Source organism: Apus apus, chromosome 1 (genome assembly GCF_020740795.1).
Source record: "Apus apus isolate bApuApu2 chromosome 1, bApuApu2.pri.cur, whole genome shotgun sequence".
Taxonomy (NCBI): Eukaryota; Metazoa; Chordata; class Aves; order Apodiformes; family Apodidae; genus Apus; species Apus apus.
The window spans coordinates 181,206,731-181,234,079 of NC_067282.1; positions in this window are offsets into that span (position 1 = coordinate 181,206,731).

A 27,349-nucleotide genomic window follows, 5' to 3' on the forward strand; every position below is an offset into this window, starting at 1 on the left:
GCACCTGGGTCAATGCAACCCCAGGCACAAATACAGGCTGGGGGAAGAATGGCTAGAGAGCAGTCCTGAGGAGAAGGACTTGGGGGTGGTAGTTGATGAGAACCTTGACATGAGCCACCAGTGTGCACTGGAGCCCAGAGAGCCAACTGCATCCTGGGCTGCATCAAAAGAAGTGTGACCAGCAGGGCCAGGGAGGTGATTCTGCCCCTCTGCTTTGCTCTGGTGACACCCCACCTGGAGTGCTGTGTACAGTTCTGGTGCCCTCAGCACAAGAAAGATATAGACCTGTTGGAAAGGGTCCATAGAAGGGCCACCAAGATGATCAAAGGCCTGGAGCACCTCTGCTGTGAAGACAGGCTGAGAGAGCTGGGGCTGTTCAGCCTGGAGAACAGCAGGCTCCGAGGAGACCTTATAGTGGCTTTCCAGTACCTGAAGGGGCCTACAGGAAAGCTGGAGAAGGGCTTTTCATCAGAGAAGATAATGATAGGACAAGGGGTAATTGTTTTAAACGGAGAGAGGGGAGATTTAGGTTAGATATTAGGAAGACATTCTTCACTATAAGGGTTGTGGGGAACTGGAATGGGTTGTCCAGGGAGGTTGTTGATGCCCCATCCCTGGAGGTTTTTAAGGCCAGGCTGGATGAGGTTTTGTGCAACCTGGTCTAGTGGTAGGGTTCCCTGCTCATGGCAGGGGGATTGGAACTTGATGATCTTTAAGGTCCCTTCCAACCTTAATGATTCTATTATTATAAGATACATTCTTGACTGGAAAGGGTGTACATGATCTCCATATAAATCTCTAAGCATAAGAAGACAAATATGCTATTTCTCTTTCCAGCCTCTAGGCCACTGAAAGTAAATTGAATGTTCAGCCTTGAAGGAGATCTGAGGAGGGAACTAAATTTGACAGAATAGCAATACATGACTGTGACTGTCTGCATAGATACAGATGAAATGTTACAAGGTGAAAAAAAGGAAGAAACTAGCAAAACTTCAGATATTTCCACTTAGGAAAGCAGTCTGTATCACACAACAGAAAGTGATAGCCACAAATTCTGGTTAAGTAAGACAAAAAAACTTCTTCAAGAATACATATAATTGGTAGGTCTCATGATGCAGCATGAATTCAAAGCAAGTCTATCCATGAAATCTCATCTGAATAATTTTAAAATTCTCACTTTAAGTGATAACTTTCTGCTCTCCAACTGATTAAACTAGAGAAGCAGGTTTCTGTGGAGTAAGACTTCCAACTTTAAGGCATCTCAGCTGTATCATCCACAAAAGACCACCTCCTTCTTAATGAAAGGTGAGATGTGAGTTCAGATGGCAGAACCTGCAGTACTCAGTGGTCTCCCACTTAAGATCAAACATGATAGCATGTTAAACTGAGCATATTCATGAATGGTATATTCTTAAAAAGAGTGGAATGTATTCATATATAGAAAAAGGACCCTCCCAGGACTCAACAAGCAAGGCACATTCCAAATACTGCAGTGGGACATAGACTACATGCAGCTGAAATTGTCTCCAGAGTGATAGGCAGCACTCCATATGGCCAGGAGACAAAATTACCTGCCCAAGTGATGGAATTTAACGTGTTGAAAATGGACTTTCTAGTAAAATATAACTACTAGCTCTCAATAGTCATCATTAACCTTTTGAATTTACTTCTCGAGGTATATGATCTGAATGTGTACAGCCTGTAGGTTTGTCTGTGTGAATCCATAATCACACTTAAGAATGTTTTGGTTAACTTCAACCAACTTTGTCATTGAAGCAGGTGTTTAAAAAATAAGTAATATTTGATGAAAACAGATGATGGTGCAGAAGAAAGAAATCTGTGTAGTGTCTCTAGGGAAAAAAATAAATAAATCAGAAGAGTATGGTCTTTAGCCTGGAGAGAAAATTATGCAAGGATCAGGCATTTGGGGCTATTACATATTCCCTGTGATTCTGAACATTTCTTCAGGGATTTTTGTTTCCCAGAAACTATGAATCTTGCAGATACTCAAGAGCACAAGTCTTTTGGGAATTATTGTTGGCTTAGATCAATGCTGCTGTACTCAAATAACAATACAATATATTAAGTGAAAGACAGCTAAATAATTCATTCTTCTTTTTAGGTAGATGTTGTGTGTTTATGGACAATAATTTTAAGTTAATTAATAATTAGTATCTTCTGTAGTAATTTTATGGCAAGCTAATATCTGTTTGTCTTGACAGAGAGCATGTATGTTTTGCCTACAGTCTAGACACTCTGCAGTAATCCACTGGCTTTGCATACATTATTCTGTTAAATTGCTTTGAAATATTTTCACAGCAAAAGCAGTTGGTAGAGTTCCATCATCACTTCATTGCAGAAATGTACTGCATCTTCAGAAAACTGCCTTTTCACTCATATTACACCATACACTAACAAAATCTTAGAATCACTTGTCCCGTCAGTCTTCCTAGCACCTCTTCTAAAGGCTTTCCAGTACTTTCAAGAACTCTATCATGTATCTACTCACCATCATCTACACTTTCACCCCTGCTTTTCCACTGTATGCATGTGTACAAACAGTCCAGGTTTTGAATTTAGGTCAGTGCAACCTCTAATTAAAATTTAAATAAATAACCCAACCAACAAATAACAACACCAAAACAACAAAAAGTATCCAGAGAGGCACTTCAGGCATTACAGAACTACTAAAGATAGGAGGTAACTGTGTAGTAGTACAAATCAAATGCTGTGGTAGAAACAGAATTCTTACCAAGCAACTGAGAACTGATGAGGAAGAATACATTGCCTTCAGAAAGCTTCATATGCATGGTGAAGGGCTTGTGTTAGTCACTTCTGAGTTTAACAAGTATCTCCAACTTTGAGTACTTCTCTGTATGAAAACACCGTAACTAGAGGAAGATACAGGAGAGATACATACTGAAATGTACTGCTGGTTTGCAGTTGCATTGCTCGGTATCTTTCATTCCTGTACACTGTGCCCATTGTTCCAATGGAAACAAATTAACAAACAAAACCCCCCAAAACCCCCCAACTGACTGAGAAGATAAGAAGAGACCTTTAATTTTTAATTCTCTGAATGATATACAATTTCTTAATGCAATACACCACATAATTCCTGTCAGCCCATTATTCTTGTTGGTGTTTACCAGGCGTAGGGTGCAATGGAAGTGGGGAAAGGTATTTCTATTATGATTTTCGTCCTAGAAACAACTGGGCTGATGGAGCGACATCTTTAAACTGTATTTGGCTCATTGAGTGCAGCCACAGTATCAAATCTCTAAAACATTCCACAACTGAACTCTTCTTCCTACTCTGAAGCAGCTAGTGTTTTCCACCTCCAGAGGTCTGATTCTGGATTTAGCAGACCAGGGAACTGCTTCAGGTTGTCACTTACTCTACTGGAATCAATGAGTGCCAGACTCCCTCCAGAAACTGTATTAATCATCCTGCTGGTTCTTGTTAGGCAGAAAAGTTTGAAATAAAATTATGTTAACTGACTGAGCAAAAGAAAATAAATTTAACATTACTGGTATCTTAGCCTTGAGACTGTCTCACCATGCTTTTCTTACCCTTCTGTGAAAACAATGGAAGTTCTTGTTTCAGATCTAACTCTCATTACTGACATAATGTCAGGTGGTTAAAGGTAACAGCTGGGAGAAGAAAGTCATCTATTACATTTGCATTCAGATGATCATCAGGGTTGTAGAAATCTGTAGCACTTCAGGGCTAATTTCTGCAGCAATGCTAACTACATTCAGAAGCAGGTTTGTGAAATTTCCATGACAATTTTGTAGCAGTAAACGCTGCATAATTTATAACAGTAGGAAATGTAATACATGTATTTTAAAGCATTTTATTATTATTTGGTTTTATATCCAAGTAATAAATCACACAATGAAGGCTGGTTGGGCTAGCATGGAAACATCTAGCTAACTTAATATTTGCTATGCAGTCTCAAAAAACAAGCATTTTTTCCTCCTGGCAGCATGTGGTAGCAAGCTATTACCCTCAATGGATAAACTTGCACTTTTCACTGCAGTCATTGTTTTGTTCAGATATTTTTATTCATGTAAGTGTATATTCTATTATTTACTTCAATATATATTAGAAATCACCACAAGAATTTGACAGAAAATTGTGCTGCCAGAAAAAGCCATCTGTCAAAACTGAAAAATGGAACAAAAAAATATTAGAAATGTTGTAATAAAGAACTTCAATGTTAACAAAATGAAAACAAAAATAATCCAAATTAAGTTTCAATTAATTCAGCTGAATGCTCCTAATTGTGAAATGCTTCAAGTTGATATTGTTGTGTGTCAGTTTTTTTCCTCTATGACACTAACATATGTAGTTATAAATAATAAACAGGTGATAAAGAAGCCTTTCAAACTGAAACATTTGAATATTTTTAGAATTTTTTTTCAAAAAACCCTTTCCTCCAGCATGTCTGATACCCAACACTTCAACTTACATGCCTAAATCTTTATTTCATAGCCATGGAAAATTGAGTACTGAAAAATTTTACATGAAAAATGCTAGGTAAAAGGGAGATGTAGAGCAGCTGCTGTTTTTCTTCAGTAGTATGTGAAATAAAGGTTGGAATAACAAGGAGGTTTTCTATGTTACTTCATTTCAGTGCATACATTGATACAGCTTATGCCCTTTCATCAATTTAACCAAATTAGCAAACAAGTTAAGAAGTTAGACAGTGAAAAAGGAACAACAAAGGCATTTAGGACTCCTATAGTAGGACTTATGAATAGCAAAGTAATACAGGTCAGATCTTTGGACTTTTCCTAAGCTGAAGGGAGGAAGATGCCCTCAAGCTCCCTATCATCCAAACCCAAAGAAACCAAGTGTCTGAAGAAACTACAGATTAACATTGTAATTCTTTGTACTGTATTGAATTTGTTGTCTACATCATATGTTCTGTCCTGATAAATAAATCTCTCCTTTGACAGATAACAGTCTTGTCTCTTTTGATATGACTAAAAGTCACACCAAAACTCCTAATTGATGTTAACTGTTGACAACTGATGTTGTCAAACCACTGTGGCCTGAAATAAATTAACTGTGTCAACAAGTTCCATGGAAGAAAAATTCTGCCTCTTATAGGTGAATGTATGTTTCTGTAAACAGATATGAGAAAATTGCCTGATTACAAAGAAAAAGGGATTAATTTTACTGCATGTCTATGATTAGAGTGGTAACTACATACTGATCATAGACACACACAGATCCAAATATATGAAAACTGCAGTTAATTGTCAGTTGTTTACATAATAATTGTTGCTTTTAGCTTTATACCTCATCCTTATTCATAAGACAATTTTGAAACATCAAAACTTCCACATAACCTCCAATGCAGACATAGCTCAGGCCTTTTGAAAACAGAGTGTACTGTGCCTGACAGTTCTTCCATGCTTGCTGATGTGCTTAAAGCATACGCAAAATTCAGTAAATACGATTTTCCTTTGAAAAAGCTACCTTGTTCCTGCCACATTTTTCTTACAGTTTCACATGAGTGTTTCTGCCTAGATGCCAAACATTTTTCTCTGCTAGTCTACCAAATTGCCTCTAATACCTTTTATAAGGTAGGTCTAGATTTACTCTTCTCCATCTGCGTGGAAAATTACTTGTTCTTACTGAGAGAAGGCATATCTTTGGTAGTCTCTCAGGCATGTCACTTTAACAGTTCATTTAATTTCTGTGCTCCTCTTTTCAGGTTAGAAATTCCCTCAAAAACTTATATTGCTTTAAACCTGCAGTCTAGTGGTAGGGACCTCACGTTCTTGATGAATGGATACTGGCCAAAAGTAAGAACATCTTCATCCTAGTGTTTGTAAACTAGGAAAACAACCTTTGCAGATTTGATAAATATGTTGCTAAAAAGACTCTTGATTCAAGGACCATATAAACCATATGTAACCTGGGCAATCTTATGGTCCAGTATTCTTTCTGTATGTTGATTGGTTAGACAGGATAACACATTTTATTTTAAAACACTGTTAGTAAGGCAAACATAACAGGAACTGTTGATAGTAGAAGTTGAAGCAGATAGAGGAAATTAGACTTTTCATGTGCTTAATTGTTTTATAGTATTTTCAGAATCAAGTCTGTGATAAATATATATTATAAGCATATTAAGGTCCACTTTCAAGCAGTTTCTTGAGTATCTGTCTATCTAGGGGTGCAACACAATAAACATTAATTGCTTTTCAAATGCCTGAAGTGAACTTGATTTTCTGAATTGACAAACGTAGCTGATTACAATTCTCCCATCAAACTAGACAATATTCAGAGCTAAGGGAGCAGATTTGCAAGCTTTGAGATCCTACCAGTAACAGTTTGATGCTAGGGACTTGAATAGGAGGCAAATGTGGCTGTCTGAGCCTGTTTCCTCCCTCGTCATGCTTTCTAAAGGGGCACCCAACAAAACTTTATTATGAGCATATTTTTAGTGTAGTGAATACCTCTCTTCCAGGGCATAGCCTCTAAGTCACTTTGGATGTGCCATTAAGATTCCATCAGAGCGTTAAAGTAAATAATTGCTTTGTACTTGCTCTGTCGGTGGAACTTTTATGGACATTAATATGGTTGTGAAGAGTCTTTGTTTGACTTTGTGACTTTGCACATTGCTGTGTGTACCTCAATTTACATTAATTCATGAACACAATTTCTATGCAGAAACAGAACATTTTTCCACCTTAGTCGTCTAAGTTGTCAAATTTTTAGAGCATATTTGAAACACACCAGAACAGGTGGCATTATACTTTACGGAAAATGCAGCTATTCTTGTCTTTTTATTAAAAGCAGATCTGGTGGTGGATATACTGATTGCCATCTTCTTACCAGTGCCTACTTGCTTATGTAACAATTCAGGAAGTGAAATACCTACTTCTTGAAGGTTTCAACTTGCATTTACCTAAAACATCCTCTAGGGCATAGGCTGTTAAGCGAATATTGCAAGTCTCTATTAATCCTTCTAAAAATCTATGTTATGCCCAAAATTTAGATAATAAATTAAATCAAATGAATCTTACCCTATCACTTTACCTATTTTTTTTTATAATCAGTTACTTCATATATATATATACATATATATATGTATTACCCAGTTAACATTTTTATAAAAGAAACTTGCTTTCAACTGTCTAGAAAGAATGATTTATTATAAAAAACTCCAGATTAACTATTAAAGAAATAATTATTCATGATTCTTAGCTTAGGTATTGATAGATAATTTGACATATAATGTAGCCTGTGTAATGAAATGTGTCACCAAATCATAAGTGTTTGTGCTAGTTTCTTAGAATGATAGAATCATAGAATGGTTAAGGTTGGAAAAGACCTTAAAGATCATCAGGTTCCAACCTCCTTTCTATGAGCCAAGACACCTCACATTAGACCAGGCTGCACAAAGCCAGACCAGGCTGCACAAAACCTGCCAAGTAACGTTTAATTTAATTGCATATTGCTACTTTATGTGATCAAAGCTCATTTCCACCAACTCAAATAGTTGAGGGGAACAAGGACTGGCAGGGGAACTCAAACAACTTCATCAGAGCAAAAGCAGTCCCTGAGGCAGCTTCTTCCCAAGCAATCTCTAGAGAGCCCCAGCTCATGGCCCTGGGGTGGTCAGCTGGCAGGGAAAACTCCCTCATTCACCTCACAGACTGAGGAGAGGGTTGACTGCCCCTGGAGACATGAAATTCAATATGAGATGCTGGAAAGATCCTTTTGGGATTGTGCAAGACATTCTGGGATGTTAAGAGCAAAGAACAAAGGGAAGAACATTGAACTGGGGAGGTACAAGTGTGGGAAGAAGGGAATGAAGGATGTATGTATAGATGTATGTATTTCTCATTCACAGGCTCTCCTCCTGAACTATCAGACTGGGTAATGGGAGTTTGGCTGGCCATGCGTATGTGCATGTATGTATCATGTGCATGCAACTATTGGAAATAAGTAATTTAGACAACTGAGGTAAGTGTATAAATCATGGTGAATGAATTTTGACTTTTTCTAAGTGTTAATCTGTAAAAATATATGTCAATATTAAATATGTCAGCTGAAAAGATAACAATTTAAATCTCCACACCAAAAATGCACTTCTGTAGTACTTTTTTCTAGAAAATTGAAAGTCAGAGATGAACCAAGATAATAAAAATATAATAAGCTGTGGAACTGTCAGGCTTGGAAAAATGGATATACACTATTGTGGATGTAATTTATTTGACAGCAGCAGGTAATGTGAAAGACAATATAGCCTAAATGATTAATGTGTACTGAGAAAGCAGGTCTAATTCACCTTGGAAAAAGCTGCCTCAGTCACAGTCATTAAGCCAGACAGAGTTCAGCCCTGTATGCTTTTAGTACAGCTGCATGTCTACTATGCTTCAAACTCTGTCTGTTTGAAGATTACCAAGAGAGAGCCTGTTTGAAGAGCCTGTTCTTTGATACACGCTATCAGCATCTTTATATCCTGCATGTTTCCTGGGGGTTTCAGTCACAGGGAGGCACAGTAGTTACTCTGTGACCACTGATACCTGTATAACATGCATGTAGTGTCAGCCTACATTTTGCATTGGTCTTGGCATTATTTTCTGGCAGCAAGTGACACTTTCCTTCAGGAAACTGGGGGAAGTCAACAAGCAGTGATGCTATCATTGTTTGTGGTGAGGCTGCATTCTGCCTAATTGCTCTCTCCTTTGGATGAGGAAGGAACAAAGTGGATTTTTTAATCCTGCACATTTTCAGCATTGTATAAATGAAAAATAACCAACCTACTGTAAATAAATATGCTCAGACTAAAATATACTACGATGGACCTCAGTGCCAAACAGTTCAAGCTTCAAGAAGAAACAAAATTAATTCCTGCAGCTATTTTATTAGTAGTTGCGACCATTTTCCTTCACTGAATGGGTTATTTGAAAAAAAAAAATCTTTTGAGCCCTGAATGTAGTTTTTAAAATATCAGTCTGCTATTTTAGAATCCAGTCTGGGCTGGATATTTTACTTGGGAATTAGGACTGTCTGTTAGATCCTAAGAGATAACTTGAACCATGTAACTCTTTGCTAGGGCTTCATGTTTTACAGGAGCTCTCTGCTGAGAGTTCCTATCTCATTTTACAATTAGAGCTCTGATCACAAGCTGTGCTTGTGACACAGCTTGGAGCTGATAATGCTGTGATCAGCAACAGCACAAAGCAGTCAGCAATGATCAGGCTGCTCTGCCCACTTGACTCACAGGTAACAGAAATTGTGAAGAGCAAATGTAGGTGACAGAGTTTTGATTTAGTGCAAGACTGACCAATGATGACACATGGTCTTCCACATTGTTTTTGTTCCCCTTCATGCCTCTTGAACAATTCTATATCTATTCTTATAAAAGTTAAGCAAAGTGGTAGGTGGTACTATGCAAATCTGGATGAGAAGAAACAGAACAAGTGGAATACCAGTCATAATGGTCTTTGCAATTGAAAGATACCACCCATGGATAGATGTGCAATCTGTGCAAAAATAAAATAAGGAGTCAGTGAGGGAATATTTGAACCATATAAAACCTATTAATGAATTGCAGGTATGATGATATAAGTAGTAGGCTGGGGTTTTTCCTACACAAGAAATTATATATTTGCATAGGGTGTATGGGAAAACAGAACATATAAACATACATATATGAAAACTTCTGATTTCAAATATAGAAACCATGTATAAGGTTTGTTTCAGAAACTTTCATCTTCATAGCATGGGATTTTAAACTGTGTAATGAACATGATAATATGATCATAAATGCTGACTGAGGTTTGATGCAAATGTGCATATTTTTTATTATCTATATCAGTTAATGTATATTATTTATCAGAATGCTTTAGGATATATTTAGAAGATTGTGTGTACATAAAACTAATATTCGACATGAAAGGATTGTTCAAAGATACATTTCTTTTCAGTTTTTCTCACATATTGTTTCTTGACAGTTTTCCTGCTTTGCTAAGAAGGTTTATGGGATAAAAGCTAAGTTCCCAATATGGTCAAACATAAAGCCTGAAGCAGCTCTTGCTGCATAACTTTGCCCTGTGTTTGATGGAAAACAAATGTTTGATTTAGTAATAAAGATTATTAACCTATGCATCAATTTCTGTTGTGTGATGTAATAGTTTATGTGATTTATCGGAGACAAACAAAATAAAATTGATGGATTCACTCAAACCTAAGATGATTGCTACTACCATGGAGGCAGTGGAGTGTAGACAGGAGAAGGTGTATAGTGAAGATGCAGAAAGCTTTGGAGACAGTCAAGAGGAGACAAGGTATGTCTTTAATTCATGTTCTTATTAGACTGGAAGTAAACATACCTGAGATGAACGTTTGACCCTGGCTCTTGGCTGAACTTCCATAACAGACTATTAGTTTGGTGTTAGTGCCAGAGGAAGTGGTTGGGTGGTCTTCAGAGCTGGGATTTTTATTCAGTTGGAGCACAGAACTTTTGTCCAAAATGCTGTGGGACTGGACATCCTATTGGTACATTGATGTTACTTTTATTTCCTATGAAAATATTTTATTCCCTTTGCCCAAAAATTTCTTTTATATTGAACAAACTTCCTGATTACAAGTGGGAGAAATATGGACTTTTAAGGATATGCAGTGAAGACACTTAGTTTTCCAAAGTCTCTGGGTAGGAGCTCAAACCAGTTTGTTCTGTAACTTTCAAAGAAATTCTAGGTTTTTGAGCTGGCTGCAGTTACCACCAACTTTGGCTGAACAGTTACTCTGGCACTGTGAAATGGAGCAAGAAAAGAGTGAATGAACTTCTAAGACAGATATTTTTCTTCAGTGTACTGCATTTAGTCCTTCCATTTGGCAGTGGAGTTGCTTTAGCTTCTGAAAATAGTGTTTAAAATCTATCAAAACTCTTATACAAGAGGGAATACACATTTCACTTTTACTCAGGTTCATTCTTGTTAAAAGTTTCTTACCTGCATGTTCACTAGTTTGGGACAATTTCTGCAAAATTCTGAGCTCTTCCTGAGTGCTACTGAAAACCCCAAACTCCCAATGAGATGCACATGGGCAGAAGCTCCTTTGTGACAATATAAGATGCTCAGTTCACCTTGCAAGTTCAGATTTTTTAAGTGTTTCCTTACAGTAAAGAGCATATCATCCCTTGAGGCTTTTCCTTTTACCCATAGTATTTCTAGCACTCTTGCATTGTGTTTCTTACTTTTTCTGTTTCTCACGCTTTTTAATTATCTACTGGATGAATTAATATTTGTAATCCAGTGTAGGTGGGGGAAAATTAATTAGACTACCATAGGGGATACTAATTTCTTCTAATCTGTTCCCTGAAACTTTAATCTCTACATTTTAATGAAGATCTGTTTGATCCTTTTCAAAGTGTAATGTTATATTAAAGTTTTACTGCTTCTAATCTAATTGGTCATTTGGTTAAATTGTATGTGCAGTGATTTTGTATCCATTTAAAATTATCTACTACTATTAATACTATCAAGGGAAAATTGAGAAGTGAGATGACACAATCGTGAGACTATCTAAAGGATATTGCAATTCTGATGTACTTTAAGGCTATCCTGTGAGACTTGGTCTTGTCACGCTGGTCTTCATTGAAACAAATCATGTCCCGGCATCTTTTTTTCCTGCCCAGTTGTTACGAAGTGCCGAGTTTGTGCCACTTATTCTGGTATTAATTAGACTATCACTAAATGTAATATAATCCAAAGAAAGATTCTTGATAAAAACTGGCAGGCAGCACTTTCTGAACATGAGGGGGCAGGGGGGGGTGGGGAAAGAAAGCAAACTGAAATTGTACCCTTTATAGTTAGTGTTGTGGAAGTGCAGAGAGAGATGAATCTGTTTCTAGTGGGAATCTAGCGCATAGATTGGCAAACCGATCCCTACAGTGCTAGTCTTTCTTTCATTATAGTTGTCAGGCAAACAAAAAATTAACTTCCTTGTAATTATGGAATAAAACATACTTAGTTTGTCTAGAGACAAATATGGGGAGAAATAGCAGAATCTTAAAAAAGTATTTCTAACTTTCTTTCACCAAAATTTCAGAGTAGTCATCAACTCAGTGTTAATCATAATGCAGTAGATAAGGCTGATGTTTGAATTAGCAGAGGAATGTTAGAACTGTCAGAATGAAGGAATATTCCAGACAGGTTAATAATCTGTTAGAAGTAAGGTTGTTAAAAGCAGCCATGAGCTACCACAGAGGTCCAGCCAGGAACACTGAGTGAAGCAGGTAGATTCCTGTTCTTCAGTGATTCGAGGCAGGGGAGAGGGCAGTTAAAGTTTTCCTGAATCTAATTTAACAAGGTGCAATATTGTGTTTTGTAGAAAAAAAGAGTAGCTGATTGTTACTAGGCAAACCTCAGTACTTAAATGGCTCTACCAGTTATGCAACTTGCTCAATCTAACTTGATCTGAGACTCCATCCAAAAGCCAAAAAAAAAGTCTCTTTGTAGATGTCTAAATCACCAAACAAGGAGCAAATCAGAAAAAAAATTCAGGCCCACAGGCTGTATGCAGGCCTGGAAAGAATCTCACTAGGGTCCTGCAAAAGAAACTAGTCAAATAATTTAAAAAGCACAAAACCCAACCAAAACAAACAAACAAACCCCCCCCAAAAAAAAACAAAAACAAAAAAGCACCACAATGAAATAAGTGAGAAAAGAATTAATTTCTCTGAGTTTCTAATATACTCAGTTGGAATTACTGGAAAAGTTAGATCTTTGTTGCTATTGTTCATGGAAATATTAAGTGCTTTTGGCTTTCTGTACAAATCTTGTTAATGAAAGATTTGCTGTGTGTACTTGTTGTATATATGTATCTTGCATATAATTTCATAAACAATTTATTTCAATATTTGATTTACTGTAATTTGGACTTTTATTTATAATTTTTACAAGTACTTGTCGAAGAATAAACTGCCATCCTTGAATTGCTTAAAGCCCACAAGATTTGCAAGTCCTTAGAAAGGCATTACAAAAATGTTTCAGATTTTTAGAAGTGGAAATACTTAGTAAATGACGATAGCACTGGTTAGCTGCTGTGGCATTCAGAAGATGGTAACGTGGAGAAAACTGCTGGAGTGTGATCTTTTAAAACATAGCCTTTGATTTTTTTGAGCAACCTCGTGAAGAAAAAGTGACCTCAGAAAATGTGAATTGTCTGGTTAACGGAGCACTCAGATGGAATACTGACTTTAGTTAGATTTGGGGCTGTACAAATAAGACCTCTCAATTGTCAGAAACCAAAAAGTGAAGATCCCTCTGATGCAATTAAACTCATAGAACAATTTCTGTCCAAAAGGTACCTAGGGTTAGCTGTTTGCCTAGTTTGGCTCTTCTGCCAGTAGCAAGAAATCTTTAGAGAAGTATCTGCTTCAGCCAAATACAAGAGTTGTTTTGTTTTTTTTCCTGCCCTGAAGCTTCTGTAAATCTTATATTTGAAAGTTTCAAGGTGTATTCTGTGTTCTGATTCTTCCTTGTTCCAAAATTTTCTGACCTGAATGTATATTGAAAAAATAAAATCTTGATAATGGGGTGATATTGTCATTGGAGACAGACATTTTGTCTGTGTGTTACAGGTAAGTGATTTCTTTGCATATATTTCTTACCATATATTTAGCTCCATGTATACACTTATGAAGCAAAAATAGGTTTTATAAAATACATTAATCATATTTTGGTATTTTAAAGTTTGAAAACTAAATAGTGCTATGGGAAAGGTAAAATATATTAGCATGCTAAACAGCTAGATTGACTTTCTTCCAAAAAAATAAACTCTTAGGCCATATTTGGTCATGAACATTACATAAACTATTAACAGACATTCATGAAAGCTATTGCTGAAAACTACTGGAAAACATTTTAGGAGACGTAATTTGTTTTTAAATGCACAGTGTATAAACTGTGAAATCACCATAAATTTGAGAATCTCTTTGATTGCAGAAGGCCTATCTTGTTTTCAAATAACAGTGTATACAAGATATTCCAATGAAGTATTATACAATAGTATATTGTCTAATCCATTCAAACTAATAGTAATATACAATGAATAGTGTTATATAAGATAAAAATTAGTGTTAACTGGGGTTGGAGTGGGAAGAACTGAGTGATGAAATTGAGATATGGCTCCTATGGGCTGTGATAAGGGAGTTTGTGCATTATAGCACAAAATGTTTACCTTGTTGCCACTGAAACAGTTTGGTGTAGTGCATTTAGAGTTATGAGATATGCTTTATTTTAACCAATATTATTCATGTGTTAACAATTAAGGGTCATATTGAAAATGAAGAGGAAATAGATTTTTTATGATAAATAAAAAGTGCCCTTGCCTAGATTAATGTGTTCTGAATGTAGAAGCAAAATGGAAAACAAGGTTTTAAAAAAAAATCTATTTGCAAAATATTTTGCTTGTTTAGGCAGTGAGATACAAAATAAAGTGTGTGTTGCCATGAGATAACACTCACCTCTGGGGCTGTTGCAAAGGAAAAATATTCAAATTTCCTTGTAAGGAAAGCTGGTTGCCTTCAAAGGACTTGAGAAATTACTGTCACAGTTAGAAGCACTTCAAAGTCCCTAATTAGGATTTTGGGGATGGGACTAATGAACCATTTTTGAGAAAAATTATCTATGCTTGTTGGAGCAGTGATAGATATTTTCACTGATTCAAAAAAGAGTAGTAAAAACATAACAAATTAATCGTAATTCATTTTCTTTCAAATGTGCATGCACGTATGACTTTTTAAATATATGAAAAGAACATCAAGATTTCAAAGAGGCAAGTGTTCAAAAGTCAGGGTACTATAGTGTATTTAATTTACATCTTGTGCTTGTCTTAGAATTTCTGTCTCAGTTTAGATCATTACTTGTTTTATCTGTCGTGGAAAGGTTTTTATTATCTTCTTTGCAGCTATCTTTGATACATTTGAAGACAGTTGTTTGCTCCAGTTAGCTTTGCTTTTCTTTACAATAATGAGACCCAATGAGATTATCTTTCCTCTCCAGCCTTTCTCTTTTTTTTTAAACGACTCTTACTGTTTACCTCTGAACCTCTTGCACATTGATGTTTGTAAAAATGTATGGCAGTATTCAGAGCTGGGAAAAAACCGAAACCACGAACCAGCAGAGTCCTGTTGATATTGAAGAGAGTGGGCTTCATCTACCTTACATATGAACTCTTATTTACACGTTCCAGCACAATGATAGGTTAATTTATGTTTGCAGTCATGACATTGTTAGGTTGTACTCAGCATCTACTCCCAGGGAATACTCTCATACTCCTCTGCAATTCCTCTGTTCTGTGCAAAACTGACTGATTCCCACTTTGTTTCTGCAGGTGATTAATCCTGTCCCTGTAGCTACAATATGAAACTTTGCAATTCCTGACCAGAACACTTACTCTGGATGAAGCAAGTCCTCTCCAGGATTCTAGCTATGGAGTATCATCTATACACTTTACATTAATTTAATTCACAGCTGGCATTTATTAATGTTCATTGAAGATTTCAGTGTTTTGTACAAATATATTTGTGAGAAATATAAACTTTTTCGTTTGAATTAATTTAATATTTTTTTTCTTTATCATAAGAACCAAAACTGTTTTATGGGAAGAGTCCAACTAACTGAAGACACCAATGATTTTTCGAATATGTCTGTCAAGTTTTATTCATGTGTTATAGTTTCTGATGGGATAGCATGAGTTTTAAAATTGTTTATTTTACTAGGGCTTGGTTTGTTGGCTGGTAGGTTTTGCTTGGTGAAATTAATAAAAAATAAAAATAAAAATAGTGAGAAGTTTTAAATACCTAAAACTGTTCTTTTCAAGCATTCTACTGACATTATTGTGGATGTATAGATAAAATGCTAGAATACATGACAGGTACAATCAAATCAGAAAAAAAATAATCAAAGAAAATTATAAATATTATAATTATTAATTATTATATTAACCAGTTTACTAAACTTTCCTACTTTGTCCATGAGGGAAAGTTGTGTAAATTCCAAAGCCAGGTACACTGTTTGAAAAAGATGAGGTATCATTGATAAGTTATAGAATTTTAGACTTTGTAGTAAAGATGAGAAAGAGGAGGAACATCTGCTCAGTATTATAGGCTATCTGAGCCAAAAGATGTTTGTGCTATACAAATCCCAAGCAATATTTCCCACGCTAATTTTTAAGCTAGACAACCATCAGGAAATGGCACACCTTCTTAACGAGGCAAGCTAGTAATCATGTCTTCCAAACAAGAAAGATGGAATACTATGAAGCAGGTTAAGAGCAACAGAAAACTTTAACCCCCATTTCCATTCAGTGCTACATGTTGCTCAAACAAAATCCTCCACAATGTAAAATTGCTTACTACTATATAGACGGAATCTTGTAGCTCAGATGTACTTCGGTCATTTTTAGATGCAGGGAAAAAAATACGAGATTTTCAGAGATGAGTATGTCAATTTGTTTTTAAATATACTTCTGATTTGATGGATGCAATTAGCCTATTTGACACTGAGAACACTTGTGAATTCAGAACTATGTGAACATACAAATACCTCATCCAAAACCAAAATGATGTATCAAGTAATTTATACTTGGCTCCTTAAAACATGCTTACTACAGACAAAGTTAATGATGTACCACCTGCATTTCAATGCAGTTTAAACACAAAACTCACAAAACCTAATAATAACCTACGTTATACAGCAATTGTTATATCCCCAGTATGTGTATGGTGGCATGGTAAGCCAGTATAGGTTTGCTTATATTAGTATGTAATTCATTAGCTTGGCATCATACAATGTACTGCCTTCTAGCTCTCCAAGAACTAGGCATAAAGTTTATAAGGTACAGGACAAGAAACTGTCCAAGGGACCTTATCTTCTTGGCAATTAAACAAATGAAAGCTACGTCTTATCAAAGAGTTTGTCATTAGTTGAATATACATCAACCGTGTGAGAGTCCCTTTTAAGAAAACAGTACTGACAACACAAAAGGTAAATGTACATGTGTGCCCCAACTGAGTGATTATGTTCAGTCACAGAATAAATCTATTCCTGTCTCTGTCTTTTACACCAACGGGGTTACCTGGTTAGTCTTACACATTTTCAGAGTATTTTCTCAAGACACTTAAAATTTGTTTCTTATATTATCAGTGGGACAGTGGCATTCTAGTTTGTAAAAATTCTTCCAGATAATTGGAGCGATGACTGTTTTTTCCATGGCCTTCTGACCCAGGATCCTGCCTTAGCCTCTGGGGTTGGAATTTATCTCATCTAACTTCAGACATCTAAAATTTATACATCTGAGACAATTACCGATGCTCCTCTAATAATCAGTGGAGAGAAACATGTACCTCCAGAGGGTGATTCATCTGACCTGTTTTATATGGTTATGGCAGCACAAGATAAATGGCTCTCTGGTGCCTATTTCTCTTCACTGACTCTAAAAAGAGACTCATGTGAGTCCAACAGACTTAGATGAAACTTTTAGATGCTTAAGGTAAGGCAGATGTATTCAAGTTTGGGTTCCCAGTTATTTTATTAGTATTTATATATATTTATTCAAAATCAAATGTTTTCAGCTGAAAGAACCAAGGAAGACTCACCACAGAAAGCCATGTTAGGTTTGTGCTCTTCTGGACAAAGCACATTGACATTCTCATAACTGAGAGAACAAGCTGAACTTGGATCTCCTGACTCTCAGGGCAGCTTCTATCTGGCAGTTCAATTGATAGAAGGCATTGTTTTATCTGATTGGCTCAACTCTAAAACCTGTTTTGAGAAAGAAGTTGGTGGCTGTGGTTTCAAAATAGGAATATCCAGCAGGGCAAAAAGTTATGGGACAATAGCATTTCCTACAAAGAAGCTGTTGAAACTTAAAGACCTAGTAGAGTCCTAGGTTTTACTGGGTTTTATTATAATTAATTTAATACTGTGGTATAAAAAGTGTTATCTTGAATCTAGTTTTTTTATTAATTATCTTTTTTTTTTTTTAGTTTCTTTACCTTGAAATGTGTCATGGAAAAAAAAAATAGTTATCCCCATTCTGAGTGTCAGACTGATACTGAATATTACAGCCATGAACTTTTCTTGTGCATAAGTATCTTTACTGAGAATTTTTTTTTTTCTGTTATTAGATAATTAATTATACTCCTGGCTATAAAAAATGAATGTATTTTTTTGTAATAGCTATTCCATTGCTCATAAACTGGAAGGAATAACACAAACAAACCTAGAACTCCTAATAAAATAATTACATTTGTTAGTAGCAACTGGAATACTGCAATGGCTTTTATTTCTGATGATGATAAAAAGTCTTAATGACATAAATCAGTAGTCCAAAAGGAGTAAATAAATTTTCTTATTAAGAATTTTCAGTCTACTTCTTTTTAGCAGGCAATTGATAGCTTAATCTTTTGTCATCTTGGTCCTTGATTTAGGATAGATCTATAGGACTTGGCTTCCTATATCTTTTGGAAAAATGTAACTGTAAAATTTAATCAAATTAAACATGGGCATAATGTAATATGGACCACTATCCAGGTGTACCTTTAATAGAATTTAAGTTTTAGCTGCATCTGAAGCTAAAATTTAAGTTGCTTTCATTAACTTGTACATTCAATGAATACTGAATGAATCATGATGTGTTTGCTTTGTGATACACACTCATGATATTTCATGACCCACAGTCGCTTTACAGCCACATAAAAGACAGATTTTTATCATAGACACCTGGAAGAAGGAAAAAACCTAATCACAGAATCACAGAAACCTAGGGGTTGGAAGGGACCTTGAAAGATTATCTAGTCCAACCCCCCTGCCAGAGCAGGGTCACCTAGAGCACATCACACAGGAATATGTCCAGGCGGGTTTTGAATGTCTCCAACGAAGGAGACCCCACGACCTCTCTGGGCAGCCTGTTCCAGTGCTCTGTCACTCTCACAGGAAAGAAGTTCTTCCTGATATTCACATGGAACCTTCTATGCTCCAGTTTGCATCCATTTCCCCTTGTCCTATTACTGGACATCACTGAAAAAAGCCTGGCTCAATTGTCCTGACACTCACCCTTTACATATTTGTAAACATTTATGAGGTCACCCCTCAGTCTCCTCTTCTCCAAGCTAAAGAGACCCAGCTCCCTCAGCCTTTCCTCATCAGGGAGATGTTCCACTCCCTTCAGCATCTTTGTGGCTCTGCCCTGGACTCTTTCAAGCAGATTCTTGTCCTTCTTGAACTCTGGGGCCCAGAACTGGACACAATACTCCAGATGCGGCCTCACCAAGGCAGAAGAGAGCGGGAGGAGAACCTCTCTTGACCTACTAACCACACCCTTTCTAATGCACCCCAGGATGCCATTGGCCTTCTTGGCAACAAGGGCACATTGCTCCCTCATGGTCATCCTCCTGTCCACCAGGACCCCCAGGTCCCTTTCACCTACACTGCTCTCCAGCAGGTCAGCCCCCAACCTGTACTGGTCCATGGGGTTGTTCTTCCCCAGATGCAAGACTCTATACTTGCCCCTGTTGAATTCCATCAAGTTTCTCCCCGCCCAACTCTCCAGCCTGTCCAGGTCTCACTGAATGGCAGAACAGCCTTCTGGTGTGTCAGCCACGCCTCCCAGTTTAGTGTCATCAGCAAACTTGCTGAGGGCACACTCTGTTCCCTCATCCAGGTCTTTGGTGAAGATGTTGAACAACACCGGTCCCAGTATCGAGCCCTGAGGGACTCCACTAGTCACAGACCTCCAACTAGATTCTGTCCCATTGACCACAACTCTGACTTCTTCCTTTCAACCAGTTCTTGATCCACCTCACTACCTGATCATCAAGCCCATACTTCCTCAGTTTATCTACAAGGATACTGTGGGAGACAGTGTCAAATGCTTTACTGAAATCAAGATAAACCACATCTACCACTCTACCATCATCTATTCACCTAGTTACGTCCTCATAGAAGGCTATCATGTTGGTCAAACATGACTTCTCCTTGGTAAAACCAGTGACTGTATTAGATGATGCACTTGTAGAAATTGCAAGTGATTGGCTTGTAATATGCTGTCACAAAATACAGCCCTAGCAACTGACGGATTGTGGAGGACTGGCCTCAGAAAAAGTATGTCTTTCACTGATATTGACTGTAATAGAGAGATGTAACAGAATAAAATAAAGGAGAAATGGTGGCAATACTGCGGGTAGGAGCCACGGCTGAGATTTCATCAGGAGCTGCACATAGGCCTGGGAGCAGGGGCCTAAGACTGCAAAGCACTGAATGCCCATAAAGACCATCGTTTGTGGGTCATTACCACGCCCATTGCCCGCTGCTGCTGGTACAGAGGAGAGAGAAGGAGAGAAGACAAAAGAGAGAGGAGAAGGAAAACCAAATAAAAGGAGCTGAGCTGAAAGCAGCCCTGGCTGAGACCACCACAGGCTGTGACTTTGCCACCAGACCCGGGTACAGTGAGGAAACAGTTCGTTGTCAGGCTCCTCGCCTCTCCAGCCCTGCTGAGGTCATCGGAAGAAACCCCTTCAGGGCGATGCAGGTGAGTGGCCCTGCCATCCATGCCGTGCCCGGACTCCAAAAGAGCCGTCCCCTGTGTGCCCAGGCACACGGCAGCTCGGCTGCCAGAGGCACCAGAAGGACGAAGGCAGCAGCTGCTGCAGCCACCCCCGCTGTCCCTGCTGCTGGTGCCACCTATGCTGGATCTGCCACCACTGCCACAACTCGCCTCACCCCCCAGCTTTAGGAGGACATGATCACAACATCACCATCCAAACCTTTCACCTCTAATGCCTTCTCCCACCAAGTGTGTCATTGGCCCCTTATTCATACACACCTCGTCCCCCTATACGGTAAAGTCTGCGGGGTCTCTCTACCCCAAAGTATAGTAGTCTTTTTTTTTCTTTCCCTTTACCAACCGGGTACATTTACATATCCAGTTTTCCCCACACACACACTTTGAAAATTTTACAGTAAGAAGGCTATCCTGAATATATAGTTTGGTGTCAGAAAATCCTGATAAACAGGGCGATTGTGCCCTGATATAAGGCGGCTTCGACCCAAAACTGGGTTCGGACCTCAACAAGAATTCACTATCTTAAATAGAGAGGGAAAATGAAAGAAGACTTAGTCTATTAGTATCTAGTGCAGCATAAATCACTTCAAAGTAACAAATTAAACAGAAATAATGACTAATGTTCTTTCCAAGCTGTTTCTATTGGTGATTAAAATTAGTTAAAATATATTTTTAAGCTACTTATGTTGTTTTTGCAGTTTTGCACTGTAATTTTAAAAATCCCTCATTCAACCTGCTAGAGCAGGTTTGCTTCTTCTGGAGGAAGTTACAGTTTTGATATTCAGTTCAATACTCAGGAACATCATTCAAGCCATCACATGCCCTTTTATAAATGTTCTTTCCAGCCTCACAAAAACTGGGCTGCCACTAGTTCTTAGATAAATGATGCATGCAATGTGTATCTGTGTTGCCACAGAAATACTGAGCAGACATTTGGTGAGGTCTGGCTGCTTTGATTAAAGGAAAGATGAAATAATTGCTAATTCTATGACCTCTTAGTGATATGCTAGGTAAATCCTCTTTCCTCTCTTTCAGTGTCTTTGAAACATGATGAAAAATGAACTTTTGTAGAGGATACTCATACTATCTGCTTCAAAAGATGGTGCATCCCTGCAGAAAGAAATTAAGGAATTAGTGCCTACAAGAACCATTTCTTTCTAATCACTATGAGATATTTGCTCTTGCCCATTGTGTCAAGCACCTGGCAAACACATGTTTAGAAAGGAACCTAAATTAGAATGTATTTGATCTGGATTTATTGCCATATATTCTTGCTGGACCTTTATTGTCCATAGTGAAGTGGTATGATGTCTTTATTCATACAAACAACTAGAAAAACAAATATATTTTCTAAAGGTATTTTTTCAAGTTAGTAGATACCTCTGTGTTTGCAAGATATCTTTAACAGGATATGACTGTTATTTTTGTGGATCTTGCCCTCTGTATCTAGAATTCAAGCCAAGCTAATTGCAAGAATGTATTTACTGAGATGAAATGGAAAGATTTGTAGGAATTTCTCAAGAACTTTGCCTTTGATACAAGACATTGATTTACAAATGAGAGCCTACTTGATTAACCTCATAAAATATATCAAACCAAATAGATTGGTATGATAATTCAGCTTTTTTCTCTACAGTACTGTAAAACAGGAAGGGGATTCCTCCCTGAGGAAGATGTCTCCAATCATTCATATAACCTAGGGTAGGCATCTTGATGCAAATTAATTTGTAGCTCAGTGCCTGGAAAATGAATAATATATTCCACATCTTGTAATTTCATTTTGGATTTAGACTTTCAGAAAAAGAAATTATAGAAACTCAAGGTAAAAAGCCAATATAAGATACATTAATCAGTGCTCATGTACTTCATGCACTTCATTCACTTCACGTACTTCACTTTTGTTCAGTTGCTGATAAAAATGACAGGAAAAGAGAGGTTTAAAAAAATAGAAGAGAAGAACAGCAGAAGCACAGGCTTCTTCCTTCACTTTAATCCATCCTTTAATTTTTATCTAGAGAGTGGAATAAAATCCATTATATAGGGTACATTTTACTTAGTAAAAATTGTACAGTCAGTTGCAAGAGCAGCTGGTGACATTGTAGTCAGTGCCCTCCAAAAGCTAATTGAGAATGATAGGAAAAAAAGATCTGATGTAATATATAGCTGCACATATTTCCATCTCACCCCAGACACTCATTATATGCATCTGTTCTTAATTCCCAATGAACAACACAATTCTTCTGAGTTTCTTCCAAAGAAATTGATCAACAACCCAGAAGACAGAGGCATATGTGTAACACATTACATTTTATCCACCCTGGATTAACCTTGTTCTAATTATTATCACCTTCCAATGTAATTTCAAGTACATAATAGGAGTATATTTTTAATTAAATTTAGAAATATTTTTTGTTAATTTTGTTATTGTGGTGCCCATAATATGAAAAATTGTCTTCATAAATATGGCAAAATCTTTGCAATGAAATAGTTTTCAATCTGAAATGTATAATAAATAGAAATATTAATTCAAATCTATGTTTTGAAAGAACAAAATCTATTTTAATACATTTGTGGGGTTTTAAAGATTGATGTCATTTTTCTGAATATTTTCAGGTGTTTAAATCCCTACAGAGTATTTTGTATTAATTGGGATATTAAATCAAGCAGTATGTAAAAAGGAAAAAAATACTTTCACTTCTCACATTTTCTCAAAGGTCATAGGTACCAAGTATTAATTTATAATTTGGTTGTTAATCAAATAGAGACTTGAGAATTCAAGAAGTTGTGTTTCCTAGTAACATCCTTCTCAATGCACCATTCATTGTATTTTTTGGTCATCTGATATTAAAAGTCAGGTTTCCTACTTGTACACAGTCATGGAGTACTATCCACACAGACTTGACACCATTTTATGCATTCTAAGAATCTGGCCCCCACACAATGAGAATTACTTTTTCTTTATCTAAGATTCCACTTTTTTGTAGTGTAATGAGAACACCTCAGCATAGCATTCTATCTAGAGTCATACCTCTTTACAGCTAAACGTATCAGCTGAAATGGTGTCCAGAAATTGAAGGAGTCTTGTTTCCAAATGCTCATCTTTGCCATCAGACTGTCAGTAATTGGGATTAATTGTACTGGGCAAGTCTTCCTGTGCGTGGTTGCTGGAGGCACTAGAGCTCAAAGATGCAGTGCTCTCCTGTTGCTCATACTGAACATGACCTGGAATTGTGTCTTTCACATCTCAGTCTGTGCCATAACTGTTTGCACTTCTCTATTATCTCTCTGTGATTCTGCAGCCTCGCATGTTTGATGTAACTAAATAGACCAATTTTGCAATTAGGCATTCATCTTGGGAGCACTGTTAGTCATGCATATGGAGTAGAGGATTGTAGGTATGGGGCAGAGGCTCAGGGTGCTGCTGAGTAGAGTCCACATTCAAATGAGTGATGTTATAGTTCATGTTTCTCATTCCTGTTTAGTGCCACAGTCTCTTGCCAGTCAAATCCAACAACTTGATTTTTTAAATTCTTTTAATTAAAGACATAATGCATGGGTTCATGTCTTTTGGGAGGAAAGAAACTTGAGAAGGCTACAGAAGAGTTTTGACACAGGTACTGTATGACATTAACAAGACTTAAACTCCTTCAGGCATGTGTAGAGGTGTATACGCCTACTATTGGATATTTACCATCACCGCTGCACCATAATAAGAAATGATGCTCTGAAAAGTAGGCCCAGAGGAGTAATCCCATGTCAAAAAGTGATGAGAACTCCTATTCCAAATACCAGAAACACCTCTGAGGCTTATTTTTTCCTCCAATGCAATGTAAGAAGCTAGTTAATGTATTTAATTTACCGTTGCAAGTGTGTTTTTTTATACTGTTTTACAGAGAAGATCTCTGAACAAACTCCTTGGAGGTATAAAAGTCAACAGAATTAATAAATTATAGATTGTTTCACTGGAAAACACAAATGTGAGCAGCGCTTCCAAAGCACAGTGCAGACAATGACACTGGTTTTCTGTACATCAAATAAAGTGTTTTATATGTATGTGTGGCTGTTCCTACTTACATGCTAAATCTGTAGAAAAGTCCAGAATAAAAAAAATTATCTCTACAGTTATACAGTAAAAGTTAAAAGAATAAACCAAACCCTACATTTTCCTGATATTTTTCAGTCATTTAGAGATGAGTTAATTATCCTAATTCAAAAAGGCTCTAAAATTCTGAAGACACTGCAGTACTAGGAGTGAATGCTCATTTACTAATATCTACAGACTGAAAAGACGAAACAGTTCTCCATTTTGTGTTTGAAATGTATAGAAAAGCACACACTTTTGAAGGACGGCAGATCTATTTCATCCTGGAGTAGTTAGCATCATCAACGATCAGTTTCAGAATGCCCCTGGTAAGGATAGAACTTAACACACTACTTTTATAAGCACATCCTCCTACAATAATATCGTTCTGTCCTGTTGCTAGGAACATTATCATTCTGCCTCTCAGTAGAATATATTGAAGAGTACAGTAGAACAAAGATGTCAAACAGTGGGATAACATTTGTAATTTTCTAATGTGAAAATCACTTAGCCTTATGAGGTTGTAATTTTATGTTTTAAAGCTTCCACCACCTGTCATCAAGTGTGACCGTTGCTTGGTAATGTTGGTTTTCTCATTCTGTTGTCTTTTTGTTAATTTCTATATGACTTGCAGACTGGTAAAAGAAGGATTCCGGAGCTTTTCCATGTTCTGAATCACCAGCTATCTCCCACAAACCACCAGCTCTCCTCACTTTGTACAGAGTATAAGAAGGATCTTCTTCCTTGTCTCATGTTGTTCATATTAGTTCTTTGATCATAGAGTTATGAGGTCCATGAGGAAAATCAGGCATGTATTCTAGCAGAACTTAGCTTTGGCTACATCACTAGGTTTACAAACCTATAGAACTAAGAGGACAAGCTCTGGCATTTCAGGCCTAACCAAGGTAGCTTTATTATGTGGCTGACAAGGGGCAGACAATTCGAACTGGCAGGGTCCCAAACTCAAATGTTACAATGGCAGCTAAAGATTGACCCTGCTGTTAAGAATCTGCTAATAAAGCCCACTGCATGTCTTACAGTCAGCAATAGTGTGTATTGTGATGGGCTTGGGAGCCTGCCAGCCTTAATTACAGCCTGGACTGCAGAATCTATGTAACAAAGAAGTTAGCAAAGCCTCTTGCTGACTTTTTGTTCTCTGGCCATCCACAATCTCCCTACAACGTATTATTAGAGTAATGGCTGTGTCTTTCTCTGTGGATACACTCACAAGTAGCCTCATTCCTCCAGATTTCTTGTTTGGAAGTTGTCTAATGCTTGAAACAGGATACAATTCTCTTGCTTTTAGGAGCTATCTTGTTCATCAGACGGCAAACATACAGCAGAATGTTTGCCAATGAACACTTAGGGTAGGATCTGGTTCCTTAACATGGGTTTCTTAACCCACTTGAGGTGTCTCAGTTATGTGCAGGGGCTTGGAAAATACAACGCAAGGACCTTTAGCAGACCTGATTTTCTGGAGCAAATGCTGGTAGACAGATGAGAAAATTCAAAGCAGCTGAAATTGTAACAATGCCTATATTCAGACAACTGTATTCCTCTTCTAATGCCTGATCCCTACTTCTGAATCCATGAAACTTGATAAAAAGCAATCCTTCATGTACTCCCAATTTGAGATGCCATCAGCCACAGGCTTCCATTATAATATTTTCCCCTCTTTCTCTCTGCTATTTTTGGAGATAGCAGTTCATCAGACAGATGGGAAGCCTCTTGCTCTGGCAAAGCCTGTTTTGGAAAAAGTTCTGTGACTGTAACCGATTGGGTCATACAGGTGTTTGAATAGTAAGCCTTCTGAAGGACTTTCCAATAAATTATCTCAGGTTTTGGTCATTTACTGAGCTGCACATGCTGTTTGAAAACAAGCCAACAGCCCAGATGATCAAAAAGAAGACTAGAGACACAGCTCAGAAAGTTCCATTCTTAAGCACTAATTTCATAATCTGTTCACATTTTATGAAAGACAGTATCTCCATGGGATTGTTTATCTTTTTCCCAAGATCCTGTTAGGAAGTATGTCAAATGGAGCCTAATTTAACCATGAGGTATTTCTGGACACCTTTCTTTGCGTTTCTAACTGAAACATCAAAGTGTCAGGATCAGAAAATCCTCTTGCTAATTGCTGTGATTATTCTAATTCTATTATTCTGCAGTTCTAATAAAGCTACATTGCTGCAGCTAACAGTGGGTTATGTCCTTTTTTTTCTGGACTTTCAGAAGGAAACCATTATATTGTTATTTTTGTTACCTAATATAAATAAAACCTAACAATAAAAATCTAATTTAGAAACTACATCAAGATGTCACAACTGAAAATTCCCTTTCTCTTGCTTCCAAGATTTGATACAGGGTAGCAACACCTTCTAAAGTCAAAGAATGTAAGCCTTTAAATTCTCCTACCCTCCAGATTTCAGGCAGCTGCAAGGAGCAGTCTGTACCTCTGAGGACTTACAAGATGCAAATCTTTAAAGGAAGTAGGGATGACAAAACTTTGCTGTCCTTATCAGACAAACTCTTGCAAGAACTGTGCTCTATCAATGCAAAAGAATGGCTTGCATACTCGCTACACTCTCTGTGAAGTAGAGAAAGGTATTGGGATTTGCAAACTCATGATCAGCATGTAGGCTGTGAAGAATAGTCCCAAAGTCT